This window comes from Stegodyphus dumicola, chromosome 8 (genome assembly GCF_044657685.1).
Source record: "Stegodyphus dumicola isolate Sdum_Otavi_A_Nest chromosome 8, ASM4465768v1".
Classification (NCBI taxonomy): domain Eukaryota; kingdom Metazoa; phylum Arthropoda; class Arachnida; order Araneae; family Eresidae; genus Stegodyphus; species Stegodyphus dumicola.
In genome coordinates this window covers 61,935,084-61,953,074 of record NC_140775.1, presented here as the reverse complement: position 1 = coordinate 61,953,074, position 17,991 = coordinate 61,935,084, and the positions used below count along the sequence as shown (strand labels likewise).

The 17,991-nt window shown below is 32.6% G+C and overlaps 1 long non-coding RNA gene across 1 annotated transcript in view; it reads right to left on the bottom strand.

The window, feature by feature from the left end:
* Positions 1-6,268: 6,268 nt before the first annotated feature.
* LOC118197089 (uncharacterized) overlaps positions 6,269-17,991 on the bottom strand; it is a 34,711-nt gene continuing 22,988 nt past the window's right edge. Inside the window, exon 2 of the long non-coding RNA XR_004759514.2 lies at positions 6,269-8,314. This is a non-coding gene — a long non-coding RNA (uncharacterized LOC118197089). The remainder of the gene's footprint in view (positions 8,315-17,991) is intronic.

Genomic DNA, 17,991 nt, shown 5'->3' with positions numbered 1-17,991 from the left:
TAATTACATACGTAGAAGGAAATAGATGAGATTGTTTACATATGAAGAGAATTAACAGTCTTTTACATGCAAACAATCTTTCAATCGCATCATCGTTTAAATGGCGGAATCGTCTGAATCTTATCATCGGGAAAGTAAAAGATTTATTTTCACAGCTTGTCGCGTCATCCGATTATAGTGGATGATGCCATCCTACAACTGCTCGTCCATCCTAATCCAATGCGGCCTCGCATTCTGGTAGTAAGACCATCAACATCTGGGGATCTGAAAATAAAATTTAAAAAAAAGAATTTTAGTTTGTATTGAGTGAAAAGTCTTCTTAAATGGTTTATTTCAGCCATCTTCTCTCATCATCTTAACATCTTCAGAAATAACGGCTTTATCTCTTCTTCAGTGCTCTTCCAGTGTTCGTTCATCTTTAACAGTCTGAATACAATTTAGTTTCTCACTATCTGAGTACATGTATTTCACAAACACGTCTTCTTTGATGTTGTCTGGAAGATACGTTTGGATTCGTCCATGCACACACGTCTTCTTAAACATCGTCTGAATACGTCAGTCTGAATGAGTCTTCTTAGATACCGTCTGGATACGTCTTCTGAATGCGTCTTAGATATCTTCAAGATCAGTCATTCGAATGCGTCTTTTCAAAATCGTTTTCTTTAAGCCGTCTTCCTTCGCACATTTTATCCTTAGACATCATCTTCAGTCTTCTTAAATTAGTTCGCGTCTTTAAAGCAATAGTCCATTAGTCAAATCTGGTGAAATTTCGGGGAAATTTCCCCGAAACTCATGTAACAATAAGAGTAAAGGATTTAAGTGTTTTAAATGCAATTTATTTGAACGCAAAGCCGCAGATTGTTCAAAACATCTCCTAAAAATATCCAAGATGCCAAAACTGTAATTCCAATTACTCAGACTTTTTAGAAAGAAATGCACAAAACTGTTAATTTAGGTAATTTGGAAATCGATGCTTTAATAGATACTGGTAGTGAAGTAACGGTTATTCGAGAAGATATACATAAGAGTTTCTGGGAAATTTCGGGAAAAATGTCTAAATCAGGAATCATCAAAACGTAAGTTCATTATCAAATTTTCGATTTTCTTCCTGGGTCTTCTGAATCTGCGTTTCCGCTTCTTTTTTCTCACCTTCTTTAATTTCTTTTGTTCTGTCTTTGCTTTCTGTATCAAAGTCTTTGTGATCAGGTTTTCTGACTGACTTCTGCTTTTCAATCTTCTCTTCTTCTTCTCTGGTGGTCTCTGTAGTTTCCTTGTTTCCAGTGGTTTCATTTGCTTTTCTCTTATCAGATATGTTACTGAAGTTTTTTTAGTAGAATTAGCAATTAATTCATCATAAACTCTGACATGCGACTCTCCTTTGGGAACGTGCTTCTTTTCAGAATCTCCTTCTACAGTGGCGTTTCTCCTCGTTGGCATCAAAGCTAATTGTATTGTGGAGTTTCCTTTTTGCACTAATTCATCTTTAATAGCATCATTTCCGTATACAGCAGAATCTGCATCACTTGGGACGTCGTCAGAATTCACAAGCAGGTAATCATTGCCACTTGCTTTGATTTTAGATGAAGTATCCAGTTTCATCACATTCTGTACTGTAACAGGAACTATACTAACAGGATCAGTTTCTGGTTTTGGAAGTAAAAAACCATAATTCACAACTTTTTCGGACCCTTCTGCTTCTTCAGAACCACTTCGATTGCAATGAGCGTTTTTCTGCTGTTCAGAATCATTCTCAGATTTATTGTTTTCTGCGATAACACAAATCTTTGATCGAAATTATGAACTATCAGTTTCTAATTCACCTTCAAATCTTCCTATAGGCTTAATTTTCTTATTACCAAACCCCGTTAACTGTAGATCTGCCGACTTACGTTCGGGAGAACCTATCTTCTTATGTATATCTTCTCGAATTATCGTTACTTCACTATCAGTATCTACTAAATCATCGATTTCTAAATTACCTAAGTTAACAGTTTTATGCATTTCTTTCTGATAAGTCTGAGTAATTGGAATTACAGTTTTGGCATCTTGGATATTTTTAGGAGATGTTTTGGAACAATCTGCGGCTTTGCGTCCAAGTAATAAATCGCATTTAAAGCACTTAAATCCTTTATTCTTATTGTTACATGAGTTAGATTTATGACCTTACTTCCACAGTTATAACACCTTGGTTCTTTACTGTTATTACGTACAGCGCGTGCTTTATTTTATGTGCTAGTACTTGAATAACCCTTATTCTTCGTATCTCAAACGTAAATTTTCTTATATATTTTTTATTTCTCTTTTAATTCAGAAATAGTTTTACACCCATACAAAATAATTTTGTTGCTACTCTGATCGGGTATCCCATTTATTACATAATCAAGAGTAGATGAATCATAAACGGAACCGCGACTGTCTGTTTCACGCATGGCAATTAAATATTCGGAAAGTGATTCACCAGGTTTTAAGTGTCGTTTCTGTAACAAATTATGAAGTTTTGCACTGTTTATTTTAGAACCGAATTCAGATAAAAGATTTTCTTTCTAATTTGTCCCATGACACTATACCTTTCAAAGACCGAATAAATACTTTAGCAGAACCAGTAAGCAATTTTTTTTGCAAAAACAATCTTTTCTAAATCAGATAACTTAAAAAATTTAAAAGATTCTTCTAAATCGCCAATGAAGGACTCGACAGAATATGTATCAGTACCGTTAAATTCAGAAACAGTTTTTAAAATGTAATGTAATATTACTAGGCGTCATAATGGTTTGATCTACTGAGTTATCTATGTGAAGTGATTCTGACCGAACAGAATTTATAACATCATTTTTATCAGAATCGTAAACACTTTCGTTTTCAGATAACTCATCATCGTCGTCACTTTCGGATTTTAGAAGCTTAAAATCACAAAGAGTATTCATTATTAAATTACAGTTTTTATCAGGGCTTGACTCATAATTAAGATGTAATAAATTACACAAAGAAATAAAATCGTTTGCAGTGAAAGCTTGAAGTAATGTTTTTTTTGTTTCTTTGATATTCAAATCAGATGGAAAACCACAAAAGTTACGTATTCTCCCTCTATTTTTTCTATCACTTAAAGTTCCAAACACAATTTGATGTAAGAGTTTAATGGATTTTGTACGCTCAGTTCTTAAAGAATTATAAATTCTAGGTATCGAATTTAAAATAGCCATCTTGATTCAAAGTACAGTAGAACACTATTCTTAGAAGTAACAATGTGAAAATAATCGAAACAAACTTACTCGTTTCTCTTGTAATATTCGTCATGATTCTTCCTAGGCTCATCGCGGCCTGAGCGCCCAAATCTGTAGGATCGGTACATCGTTTGTGTCTTGTAGCTTGAATTCTTTTTAAATAAATTTGTTGTTAGTTTCTTGTTATTGGTAGCATTTTGTTCCTCTTGATTTGTAACAAACAATTACTGTTACATATTATTTTATTTCTGATGCAGTTCGCAATGCACTCAAAAGTGTGTTAACAGAAAACTCAGTAGCTGAAATATATAACACATAGCCTAAGAATTTCTTTTAGTAATTTTACTAGTTGCGTAAATGGATAATAAAATGCAGAAATTTCTCAATATGCGAACATTCTGCTTGAAAATAGATATGAAAGCATTGCATAGGAGCACCAGTAAAGCAGCAGTAAATATACTGTAAATAGTAATGTTGCTATTGGAAAACAGAAAGTTATTAATTTCTTGGATGGATTTAAATTACTCATCTTTTATATTGATAAGCAATATGCTACTATAAACAGGTAAAATAAATGAAAGATGTTAAAGTGGAGGACTTAAAGCATCTTTCTGCGTTGTTCTCCTAAACCCGATTTCCTTCTCAAAATGGAAGTAGTAATATTTCTTTAATTTACCGATGTTTATTCATATCGATAATAACAGTGTAAAATGATAAGTATAAATAAATTCAGTCATTTACAGTGTAGAAAAATATAATTCCCCATAATATATTGCTAAACAAACCACATAACATTGTCATAAAATGTATGATAACAGCAAAGAAGCACAATGATACCAATTAACTAATAGAGAAATCTAAAAAATAAACAAAAATGTGTTCAGCAATTTCCCCCCTTTAACTGTATTCATCTGTCATTTCTATAAATAAATTTTCCACTACTTTAACAACGTAATAAAATCTGTCCAATTTTATTCCAGATTTGCAAGTATTTTAGAATCTCAAGCCTTTTGTCAACTAGAAATAATTACAGTGCTTTAAAATCACGCACTCAACAACCTTGAATCAACAATGAGATATTTTTACAACAGCTATTATCCACTTAAGGTTTCCTCAACTCAAATTAAGATGATTTAGTATCACCATGGTCGAAGAGTAAAAATTGCAACCGAAGCATTAATGTGCCAGGTGATATTTATCAAAACGAGCAAATCGATCTCTTATGTTTCGAATTCTCATTACTGCCCACTCATTCGATTTTATTTCCTCTATCCTATGCCTATTTCGCTCTCCGAAATCAATTACTTAAGGAAAGAGCACCCACCACAAGCGGAGAAGTCAACAGGTCAAGGTTCAATAAGGTCTTGGTGATCATCTGATGGAATTCAGTTATTGTGCACATACATTAGAAGATACGGAAATGTTACATATATATACGTACATCTGGTAATTAGGCAAAATGGAGAGCGTGGCTGCATGATGGATCTTCATAAATGCTGTCAATTTTTTTAATATTCTAGTTAATTCTGCACAGTTTCAAGTTGTAATGCAACTTTCAAAAACAGCAGGTTTTCTGCTTTGAAGTCATGCAGCCATCTGGTTTCAGAAAAAGATAAACTGATATGCAGAATATATTTGTAGGAAAGTTCCTGTGAGGGTTTTCGTATTCAATTCGAAACTAAAGAATTCTTTCATAATGCATATATATGCTTGTGTAATACCGCACTCATGTAATGTCTCATGCAGAGTCTGTGTGGGATAAACGCTTGATCCATTCCTCATCGTTGGCGCACTGCCAGCGGCTAGTTTGGAGTCTTATTCTTTAGAGTATTGAAAAAGGCAGTGAAACTAACAGATAATTAGAACGATGGTCTCAAATTGGCGGCCCGCGGTCCGCATAGCAGTGTCATTCAGCCAGTGACAGCATTTCAATTATGCATTTGTTATATCTATGGTGTTGCAAAGATTTCAAGATTTTTGTTAGTTGAAGTCCGAATTTATATTATTTTCATTTTCATTAAAACGAGTATGAAAAATGTGTTATAAAATCTATGAATGAAAAATTTAAGGATACAGGTTTAATTTTACTCGTTACTTATCAAAAAATTAATAAAGTATGTTACGAATTTTTGCACTAAAAATAATCGAGGTTTTCAAGGTTTTTTTTTCCAAGGTTGAAAGTTAATAAGAAGTGAACTCGATCGACCGATAAAAGTCTAGATGAAGATAAATTTTAGAAATTTCTCTTAGTTGTAAACTTTACATTTATCGAAACGTCATAAAATGTCAAGCTATTGAAACAAATATAAGATTATAATTATTTACATACAAATATATGTATTTATATTTGTGGGTCGAAGCAAATTTAATAAGAGACAGAGACTAAGTTGTCATTATTTATTCTGAAGTTTTGTCGCACTTTCTAAATCTTCTCGGAAAACATAGAAAGTTTCGTAAATTTATTAATTTTAGTTTAAATGAAAGAAATTATTTAATGAGTCTTTAAATGTGTTAGGATTATTTAAAAGAAATGCCAGTTTAAGAATTTAATGTTTAGCTGTCATATTTGAATTGCAAAGTGTAACCAATAAAAATGTCTTTCAGGAACCACACTTTAGATTTCAGGTAGAAATAACTATAAAATTTGAATTTTTGTTCTTTTGCGTTATTATTATTATTGCTTATGTAAGTTTTGATAAGTATTTACTAAGCGAAATTTAAAATTTGTTTTAAATATTATTATTTTGTTAATGAAATCTTTCATTTTGTTACAAAAAAATTCTGGCCTCTCAGCTGTTTTTAGATAGTGCATTATACTCGCATCCAATTTGAGTTTAAGATCACTGCATTAGAGGGTAAATGATCGCAAATCAAGGATTTAATTTGAGCATCTGGCAGATATTATGTGTTAATGCGTATTTGTGACGACATAGAAAGTAGAATCTTTTTTGGTAATGTAGAAGTTTTGATAAAAAAAAAGTTATGGAATGAATATATCTTCTGCTTGTTTTGAAGGAAAAAAGTTGCATAGTTACGGAAAAAGCAAATTTGAATATTATAGTTTTTTATTATTTCCAATGGCTAGGCAAAAAGTTACAAAGGTCTAAATTCTTATAAATAGAGGTTACAAACAGCAGAACTAAGAACAAAAAGATTTAGTCATTGCATAAAGAGCATTCTTGCCTCCCAGTATCTCCACTCTTCTGTAAGACCACAAAGAGCTCCACATGTGATGAGTGGTACCTTGTCCATTTCTTCTCCAGAATCACAAACTGGGCAAATAGGATCGTTTGAAATGCCTATACGGTGCGAGCGCAAGGCAATCATATCCTGTAGACAGACGGAAAGCCTCACCTGCATTGCGTCTTGAACTATCGGGTATAAGAGACCAACTTTTTAAGGCTGTACGAGTATGAAAATCTCATAAGATATTAGATGTAAATAACTTTTTTAAAAACACTTTAATCTTTCAATAAGAAATGGCTGCATTAAGATGTTGTCGTAAGTGCAAGGAAGTCCGGTTGTTCATTGCTCCAAAGGCCACAATGGCCAGGCATCCTTTGGAGAACGATTTGTTTCCCATTTAAAGTAAGAGTTCTCTTGAATTCTTGACATTGCAAAATTTCAGGTGTTAATGGGTGTTCAACAGAGTTAACTAATTAACTAACTAATCTACTGCGTGAGAATCAGAAAAACTGACTGCTTTTTCAATGTGATAACGGAAATTCTTCATATGGTATTTAATTTTGGTGATTTATCTGGACAAAGCAAATAGCCAGTCTTCTGAGGTGCTATTTTAAGTAATTAATAATGGTATTAGATATATTAATTTTCTAATTTTTATCACAGAAAATGTCGTGGAACGCATTGCTGTACGAGCTAATATAGAAAAATAATTGCATAACTATCTACATTTTAAAACTTTCAATTTTTTGTCTACCTGTTCCATTGAGCTTTAACTACCTTACAATATTAAAAAACTACCTTACAATATTAAAAAGTTCACATTTGTTCTAGGAGATCTTTAGACACGCTCAGCTTTTAAATGCTTCTTTATATTTCCTGCTCTATACTTTAGCCATCTGAATACCGTAAGCAAAATTGTTTGTATTTATAAGACGATATGGCAGCCTTTTTCTAATCAACAGTTTGTGTTTCGTGGTTTTTTGCCAAGATAAAGTATTTCTCAGATAGCTGAATTTCGAAGACGAATTTCATTGTTCCTTTGACGCCATTCTCAGTTTAGAAAACATTGATTTAAAACAAACTTGTATACTTATTAAATGGTCGTACATGCTGTTAGATAACATACCGTATAAAATGCTAAAAAGTTCAGACGCACTCTTATGTTTGCAGTTTCAGCAATGAATAACTGTGAAAAACTAACTAAACTCAAACGAGAATACATTCTATTTTATTGTTAATAATTATGATAAGTTCATGGTTCAAATGCACTCATGTGCAAAATTAAGAGAATTTAGAAAGTATCTCTAATTTTACGAAAAATATTAAAGTATTAAGGTACTAATTATGCCGTCGAAAAATTGTGTAAAGTCAAATGCGAAGTATTCAGAGTCGAATATATAAACATACATGAGCATGTGTGAACTTGTGATTGAGGAGGCGATATAAGCTCACGAGGGTTTCCAGCGATTAGCATGCCTGTACGCTTTCGACATTCACCGTGATTCTCTCAAGACTTGGGGAAATTTTATAACGTGTCACATTAAATGAGTAACCACGAACGTATCGATGACGGAATGAGATGGAGAATTATCGTTAGATTGGGTGCCGGCAAATACAGGCACAGGTGAATACAACTTCAGTGGAACTCCCAGTATCGTCTGCTATTTGTTGAAACAGTTTCAGAGCGCTAGTCCATATCGAAATGACCAGAAAATGGTCGATTAAGATGCGCAACGGCGAATAAGGACCTTATTTGTCACTTTTAGTCCGGCGACATATCGACTTCTTCACAGTTCTCATGTTCTTATATGCCACAACCGGAACCCGAATTTCACGGTCTACAGTTGACTGAAGGCTCCATGAGATGAGGCTGCATGCAGGGAGACTAGATGCTTGCTCAGTTGCAGCTATTTAGATTTAATATAAAAAATATAGTTATTAATATAATTATTAAATATTATAAAATATAATTATTAGACAAGTATAATGATTGAAAAATATAATTATTATAAAAATAAATATAATTAAATATAATAAAAAAAATAGAATACAAAAAAATTTTTTTAAAAATCTGAAAGGTTTTAGATTTTAAATTACATCCCAGGAGGCGTTTTTTAAACTTTTTGTGTGTTATCTTTATTTATTTATTATCATGCTCTTTACAGTTAAACCATAAAATTCAGTACAACAGCAATGTCGCAAAATAATTTTAAAATGAGCATATCTTTAGAATTTCCCATACACATTTCCGCGCGCTGGAGATAAAAAAGGTTTTTTTTTTTCATCCCGTAGAGTGTTGCCATTGCTCGCTTTTAAATCGTTGAGTTTGTTAATCAAAAATTCGTTAAAGTTTTACAAAATATGAAACCGATAATAAAACAAATTCCAAATTTCAAATTTGGTCTTCCAGATGCCCATATTCGCAATAGCCATCAAATTACGTCATTCAAAGTTTGATGGCTCTATGTACCGTTGTTTTATCACAATGCAAGAAACATACATACATTTATGCAGATTCTTCATTATTTAATTTCTTCAAATATAATACAGGGCCATAGTATTTGGTGGCAACAGTTTGAAAAGTGAAACGGACATTCAGAGTGATTCAATGCAAAATCGCAAATCGAAAACAGTAGTCCTTCAGGGACAAAGCCCCTTTGGACTACTAAAATTTTTATTGACATCATTAAGCTTATGTTTTAATATGCATTTATATCTAGTTTGTCATATATGGTAGCAGTTTCGAAAAAATTATTCAATATTTTCTTTTGACAATTTAATTTTATTCAATTCTTTTTCAAAGAGAAAAACTACTTGCAAATAAAAAGCACACAGAAGATGCTTTCCCTGTGTGCTTCAAATTTTCAAATTTCATTCTGTTTTCACCATTTTAGAATCGACCTTGTTTAATGTAAGAAAGATTTTTAGCATTTACAAGCTCATTATAAAATGTATCAGCACTGTCACAGAAATAATCGTTTTCTTAACGGATTGTTTCTTTAGAGTTAGTCTGTCACAACAGATTCAGAGATATTAGTAATACTGAATCTTTTTGGAAATCTTTTCATTTAAGGATAACTTGAGACTGTTTTCCTGTCATAATTGTCCTCATCTAGAAATTATCAAGAAGTTACACTTCTATTATAGTGAGGACAGTAGTAACGACTATATTAAGAACAAATGTGGAACGAATTTGGATTATCATATTGACATCGTCATATCAATCAAGAAAGTCACGCAAAAGACCAAGTAAACCTCACGTATTCCGTGTATGATTTACCACTCTTTCAAAATTAAACCACCTAAATCAGCTTAATGATTTTGGATAATTCTTCGGTTTACTTCTCCTCTTAGATGGATTTTAATAAAACAATTTAATTTGTTTTCCTTGATTTGAAGGTATTAGTTAATTTTAAAAAATAGTAATTCATATTAAATTTGTTAATAAGGCTATATATCACTATGAATTGACTATAAATAAGTTCTTTAAATTGCCTACGAGTCCGAATTTTTAATGTTGTACTTATAAATTGTGTAAGCTGTTTGAAATTGTTGGAAACTAATATTAGTTCTTAGTAACTTTTGTATTTATTTTTAGAATTTCTTACATATATAAAAAATTACAGAATCATCTATCATTGTCAAATAACTTCGTATTCGTTTATTTTGGATAAATTTTGACCGGACGTTTTCATTAGTTTCAATTATTGCAAAGTGTTAAGTCAAAAATGTCTTCCATGAAGTGGTGGTAATGATAAACAATAATTTCAGAGAAAAGCAATTATTGAATAATGATTTGTTTTGTTTCCATGATTGACGATGATGATTTTGCAACTATAAAATTCCAGAAAAGCAATGAAAAAATAAAATACGATATTCAATAAACCTGAATTTTTAATACTAAAACTATATTTTTACAAATGCTAGGAAGAATGAGCACAAATGTCAGTGGAAATACGTGAAGTGAAAATGTAAAAGCACAAATATTTTTGAAGTGTAGTTTTTGATTTCCCTCAATTTTACTTTTTTTTTTTTTTTTTTTTTTTGGTAATCTATAGTTACACTACGCAATAAACCTAAACTGAAACCGAAGGAAAGTGAGGAAATTTGTGCATTTGATGATCATTGAAATAACTTCGATTTCTTTGAATAATTCATTTGAAGCACTTACGAATGCAGTAAATTAGCTTCAAAATGTTAAGTTTCATAAAAATGCGCTGCACGTGCCGTCGATTAAGAATCAAATTCTTAATTAACGCCAAACGTCCAACGCCAATCTTAAACATTCCTAGGAAGTCCCATAGCAACAATCCAAGGTCCTCTATTGTTAGCTCGGGGTCGGGAACTCCAAGTGATAAATTTCCGGGGCACGAGGTTCAGCTTAGTTTAAAGATGCTAGAAGAAATAACAGAGGTTGCTTAGAATAATAGATGATTAATTATAACAAGATGTTTTGTTATAAAATTTGTTGTTTGGAAATGTCTGCGTTTTAAAAAGCACCAGAAAGGAATGTTGTTTACCGAAGGACATCTCAAGTCTGCAAATGTTGTTATGTAACCCGAAAACTATTTTCTTGAAGTGATAAATTTATTATACCTGTGTCCAAGGATCTGACTTTTGCGCAGTAGTAAGAGTAAAACATATTTCAATTTAGTACATTGAAAAAATTTTAAGATAGTTTTCCCATTGGGTAAGAATGGTAGCGATTGCTCGAAATATTTCGAGTGGAATAATTCAGTACAGTAATTCATGATTTAGTCTGTGAGATCTAGAACGTTTTGCTATCATAAAATGTTTACTAGTACGTTATGCCATCATAATATGGTAACTAGATCTACTTCTGTTTTAAGCCTTACAAATTCTCGCACAAGCGTGAAGATGAACACAACAGAAAAATATAGAATAAGACCCTTTTATTTACCACAAACTAGTTAACAGATAACACAGACTTACCTGTTTATAACCGTCCACTTGCGGTGAGAACTTAGGCGATAATGTAACAATAAATTTAAAAGATAAAAATGTAGTGCTATATATAATTCAATTTAACCCTTTGACGCGCGCTATATTATTTTTAATTGTTTTTAAACTAAAAACTCTAGAAATCGAATATTATGAGCCTAGAGACAAATAATATACGGATTTAAAAAAATCTACCCCCGCCCATTAATCTGTGGGTGGTGGTTTCGCTGTAAAAGAAGCGCGCGTCTAGGACTTTGAAACTTACTGAGTTAGTAAGAAAGAACAACTTACTTTTTTCCGTACGCATTTCCAATGAATGACGAAATTTGCGAATAAAAAAAAAACTGCATTTAAAAATTGCATCAAATATAAATTTTTTACTTTATTTTACAAAGTATATCATCAGGGAAAAAAATTATAATTTATGTAATTTTTCTGCAGCAGTGAAAACATAAGAAAACGTACAGAATAAGGAAATTGGGATAAATAGATGGATGAAAGCCATAAATATATCCATGGGTTTTGCATCTTCCATAGAGGTAATTTCGTCAGTTAGGCCATAATCCTCAGAAAATTCGGGAATGGATTTCATTACATTCTGTATTTTATTCCATGTTACATCTGCAATTCTGGAAGGACCTGGTAAATTTATATCATCATTTTATGATTGATTATCACTTTCATCTTCAATTATATTTCCATAAGCAGGAGGGAAAGGGGGTAAAGGAGTATTTCCTTCTTCTTCACTTTCATCCTCAGAGACCACTGATTCTGTATCTGAAGGTAATTCTTCAAGTAACGCTAATGCATCAGCTATTTCTAACCCTTTGCGAGGCATTTTGAATCTCAACAGTAGAAAATAAAATATTGATAAAATATTTTAAATTTAATTAAATTTTTGCTCGATTTCTATTTTTAATTATTCAAAAATATATTTGCAATTTTTTGGAACCACACAAAATAATTTAGAAAATCACAGTACTAGCATAGAGAGCAAGCATGTTGAAAGCAGAGAAAAATCTCTGGAACGAAAAATATTTTATGGAGGCAAGTGCATGTATTGTTTGGTAATACAATAACTCTGTGATTTCAAAACCCCTTATCTATATCCGGGTGAAAATAAACACTTCTATTTCAAAGCAGCAAACATTACTATAAAGAGCACTGGTTTCAGGGCGCGACTACCGAGCCTCTAGGGGAATGTGAGCATTGTAACGCAACGCTCTAGTAGGGCCGTGGTGGCGGCCTGAAACCACAAAGGAAATACCATAAATATACACAGGTTGTTTATATATGCAGTTTATTGCTGTATTTTTATTGTTTATGATAGAAATAATGATGTGCGATAAAAAAATTTAAATTTTAAGTTATTAATATAAATAAAAGGAAGTTATTTTGTCTCACTGAAAATGAATTTTAAAAGGCATCCGATTTAAAATACTAAGACCTAAAAAATGTATAGTTCTGCAGTAATTTTGCGTTATTTAGAGGCAAAAGACAAGTAATCAGTCGGTTTTCACTCAAACAGTTTTTAAACAAGAGCGGAAAATATTTCGAAAATTGGTGGTTTCAGGGCGCGACCACCGCCCCTCAAAGGGTTAATCTAATAGGCTAACTCAGAAACCTACGCCGACAATAAACTATCCAGACGGCCAGAATACGTATTCGCCATAAAGATTAACAGCTAGTAGAAAGTAACAAACGTGCGCTCACATAAGCGAAATCACGCTCTGTCTAGCCTTTTCCTTCCAACAGTTTAAATAATTTCGTTCACCTATTTCATTTACATCCTGGCAAGAAATGCCAGGGAAAACCAGAATTCAGGAAAGTCTTGCAGATTAAAATAACTATTAGTAAAACTAAATAAAACCCTATAGTCTTAAACACTACTAAGCCCAAAACAATAAATTCTTATATTTTTATATAGATTTGCTATTTTTAAAAAAAACATAGAAACTAGCACTAGGGCTATGACTGTCCAGAACTTCTAGAATTAAACATAGAATTTGGTGACGAGAACTCAGAACAGGGGCTAAGATTTCATAGCAATCTAATTCAGAAAACAGTTTTATTCTTAAACAGCCTTTCCTGAAACATATGATTATAAGTACGAAATGTATTGTCGAAGCCACTCGAATAGAGCAAAATGAACAGAAATAATCCGACTTTAGTTAGTTAGAGAAAATTAAGATTTTTTTAACCATTTGAAAATTAAGAATATTTGATATTAATTGCAGTTCTAGACTTAATACCATTTACACAATCAATAATAATAAAATAGCATTTCTTTAAAATAAATTCTTTGCACACCATTAAGTATATCAGATCTTCGCTAAATACAGTCGTGAGTTCTGTCTGTTTCCTTTCGTCAGTTTTTATCATGTATGTTATTGGCGATTCTACTGATTTACCATAAATTTAACATATGCATTGTTTAACATATGCCTCTTTTCTTTAAAATGTCGCTGAAAAATAAACGCTGGATAGAAGGTTATATTTATTAGCTGTTTGAAGAGTAATAGTTTTATTGAATTATTAAAAAACAGATCCGAAAAGCATGGTTTTAATATTTCTACACTTAAAATAAGTGACGTAATTATTATGAAAGGAAAGAAGCGTCAAAGTTTACATCTGACTGGGAAAGAGGCGAAAAAAGCATACCCAACAAAGGTACGTTCAGCTCGTACGTTCAGCTAAAGTCGCATCTCATATTTTAAAGAAAAATCCAGCCTTCCCTTCTCAAAAGAGCTATTGCAAAATATTTAAATATCTCTGTAGGAACCGTGAACAAAATTATAAAATCTGACTTAAAACTAATAAAAAAAAATTAAAAAAAAAAAAAAAAAAAAAAACATGATGTTTATCGCTTAACACCGAAACATGTTTCTCAGCGTAAGACTATGTGCAGATTGTTGTATGAAAGTTCTTTGGCAGGTGAAAAATGGAAATGTATAGTTACAATTGAAGATGCTTGGATATACTTATCTGGCTGCAATAGAAAAAGATCGGTTTACTACAAAAAAAGGAGAGAAAAATACTTAATATGATGGTTCAGAGAAAAAAAAGTTTTTATAAAGGTTTTATGGTTCTTAAAACGGAAAACTTAAAATAAGAAAATTAGAAAAAAATATCAAAATTTCTATCAGAATTATGGTTCAACACCTATTTTTTAAGAAAAAATACCATCTTTTTATCCAAACAATCTGTGCTAAGTTCCATCAGGATAAGGCTCCCAAGCCATATCTCTAAATCTACTGCTCTGTTTTTTAAAAAAAATGAGAAATGAAACCGTAATTGAACTATTACCTTTAAATGCATACCACCCAAGTACCCTGAATGTTTCTCCTATGGATGCCTGTGCATTTGGACTTTTAAGAAAGCTCTTTATAAGCGACATCCCAAAAAATTGGATAGACTCTGGAAGATTGTGGAGGAGGAATGGAATAAAATCAACCTTGATGTTTTAAGAAAAGGACTTTATCTTGGAAATCAAGACGTAATATGATAGCTCAACAAACAGACTGAACATATTAGAAAAAAATATGATGTGTACACCACATGACTTCCTTGTAAGGAATATTACATTATACGCATTTTTTGCTAGATTTCATTTAAACTTATTTCCTCGAATTTCATTAGAGATAAATTTCTCATTCAATTAATTCAATTCTCACTTCGCGGCAAGGCAAAAATACATAAAACCTCAAAGTATCTTTATCAAAAATTAAAAAATATAGAAAAATATAAGAACTAAACACTATATAAAAATATAGTGTTCAGATTGCGCACGGAATGAGCAGCAGGTCTGCATTGCAGAAGACATGTTGTTTCGTTGACTAAAGTGGAGTAGCTCAACGAGTAAAGATGATGCCCTGAGATGTCCTATCTCAGGGCTGCAGTCATGGTAATAGTCTGATGTATCTTATCCATAGTCACATAATTTTTATCACAAAATATCTGTGAGTATCAATATTACTGAAGCACTGACGCAGGTGAGCGTCGGTGGTGATAATATATTGATAGACGTAGTGGTCTGTGAAGACTTCTGCTTCACAGACGCACGTTGCAGTTTCCGAAATGGCAAAGCGAAGGAAATAAACAGGAAACGATCCGTTGTCCGTGACATATTTTATGATTTGTGAGACGGATACGTGTCTTTGAAGGTTGATTTTCGGAAAGAATTCTATGTATGTCTCCCGTATCACTTAGTCCCATTTCTGTTCAGCGATTTTAAAGCTCGGCCACTGATGGACAGCCAGAATAGGAAGCCGAAGCAAAAAGACTAAAAAATTAACGTTGTCACATTGCATGCTATAGATCTAAGCTGTTGAGAACATCATAAAATTGATTTGCTAGCTAGCATTCAGCAAAGAAATGTTTCAAGATAATCTTAATTATTAATGTCTGTTAATTTCCGTATCATTGCATTAGAAATGCATATAACATTATATCAGAAATATTCAAGAATTGGTAATAAAATGTAATAAGAACTTTATTACGCATAGAATTTCCTTGGATATCATACTTTGACATTGAGAAAGACTAAACAGATTTAGACTCTTCAGTATAATTGTAATTGGTGACTTTAGTGCTCATTTCCAAAATTGGGGTCATAGTGATAGAAAACTGTAAGGAGATGCAGAAGATTTCCCGTTGTTTTTGGAATGGTTTTATAACAAGAATTCCTTAATAAGAATCAAGAAGAGCTCTGCGATAGAGCTAAAACCCCAGCGATTCCCAGGTTACAAGGAGCTGGCGAAGAATCCTGAAAAGAGAAATCAATAAATCCAAGAGAGCTGCATTTGAGGAATTTACATCTAAAGTAAATTATAAAACAGAGTCATTCATGAGCAACCTATGTTCAAAAAATTTTAAATATACAAAGGATCCAATGAAATTAAACAACAGATTTTTATGGAATGATGATCAGATTGCTGATGCTTTTGCAAAACATTTTGCTTCAAAGGGAAGGAAATCAGATGATTACATGAAACAAAGAGCTAGAGATTCTAAAAGAGTTAATACTTTAGCTAGAGCCTCAGATAACTCGGCTAGTGAATTGTGTAATGCTATGTTTACAGAATGTGAGCTATATATCTCCCAGCTAAGCCAGGGAAATTTTCAGGACCCGACCTTTTTTTTCTCAGACTTTATTCATCATACTGGAGAAAGGTGAGAAAGACGCTTTTGAGGCATTTTAATAAAATTTCGTGTTAAATTTTAACTGTTCTCCGTCGTTGTGGAAAAGGGCCATCATCATCCCTTTGTTAAAGAATAATAAACTACCATTAGACTTACAGGTCGATCTCTGACTTGTGTCTTAGCGAAGTTAATCGGGAGACTTGCCATAAGCAGGCTACGATGGCAACTTGAGACTAAGGCCCTCCTACACCATGTACAAGCTGGTTTTAGGAAAAATCGATCTGCTGAAGATCATGTAGACATTTTTTCACAGAATATTAAAAACAATCTTGATAAGGGTAACATCATAGAAACTATTTTTGTGGATTTTAAAGCTGCATATGATTCCGTCTGAAAAACAAAGTTCCTACGTAAACTAGCCACTAAACACATCTCATGAAATATGCTTCTGTGAATCAGTGACTTTCTTGGCCAACGCCTTATAAATATAAATTATGATGGAGTACAATCTGGCTTCATGGCAGTACACGCCGGCCTCCCTCAGGGAGTTGTGTCAAGTTGCTTACTGTTTGACGTGTATGTTGATAATATAATATGCTCCCTGATTGAATAGAATACTGAAGTACTTATGTATGTAGACGATCTAGTCCTTTGAACATCTCGTCCTTTGAACATCTAATCCTAAATACAAATTTAAAAAAAGAGTTGAAAAGTTCTTAAACAGAGGCATGTCAAAATATTACTCCTGGTGTTCTGAAAACAATATGATTGTTAATATACAAAAAAAAAAAAAATAGTTTATCAGACAATTTCTTTGTGTCCCCAACCTTTACGCCCTGTTAATATAAAAAAAATAGTTTATCAGACAATTTCTTTGTGTCCCCCAACCTTTACGCCCAAATATATTTTATGACAATACAACCCTCTCGTGTGGAATGTTTTTTAAGTCAGGGCCGTTTGAAAATAAAAAACAAACGAGAGAAAATTTTCAAAAATCAAATTTATTTTCAGATTCTACACACGTTTCTCTATTTTTTTAATATATTTGGCAAGTTTGTTTAAACAATTATACCTTAGATTTTGTTTACCCTCGTCACAGAAACATGCCGCCTGCTCCGAGGTCACAACCGTTTTCACGTCTTCATCATCATTGTAGTGGTTGCCGCCGAGATGATGTTTGAGATAGCGGAAAAAATGAAAATCACTCGGCTCAAGGTCTAAGCTGTAGAGGGGTGGTCCAAAACTTTCGAGCTAAAAGAGTCCAATAAAGTCGGGTCTCAGCTACGGTGTGAGGCCTTGCATTGTCATGGAGTAGCAAAATTCCCTCTGTTAGCATGCCACGCCTTTTGCTTTGAATCGCTCTGTGTAGATTTCGCAGAATTTGGCAGTAGCTACAGCATTTATGGTGGTTCCGCGTTGCATGATGTCGGCCAACAAAACACCATGTCTATCCCAAAACACGATGGACGCAATGATTCTT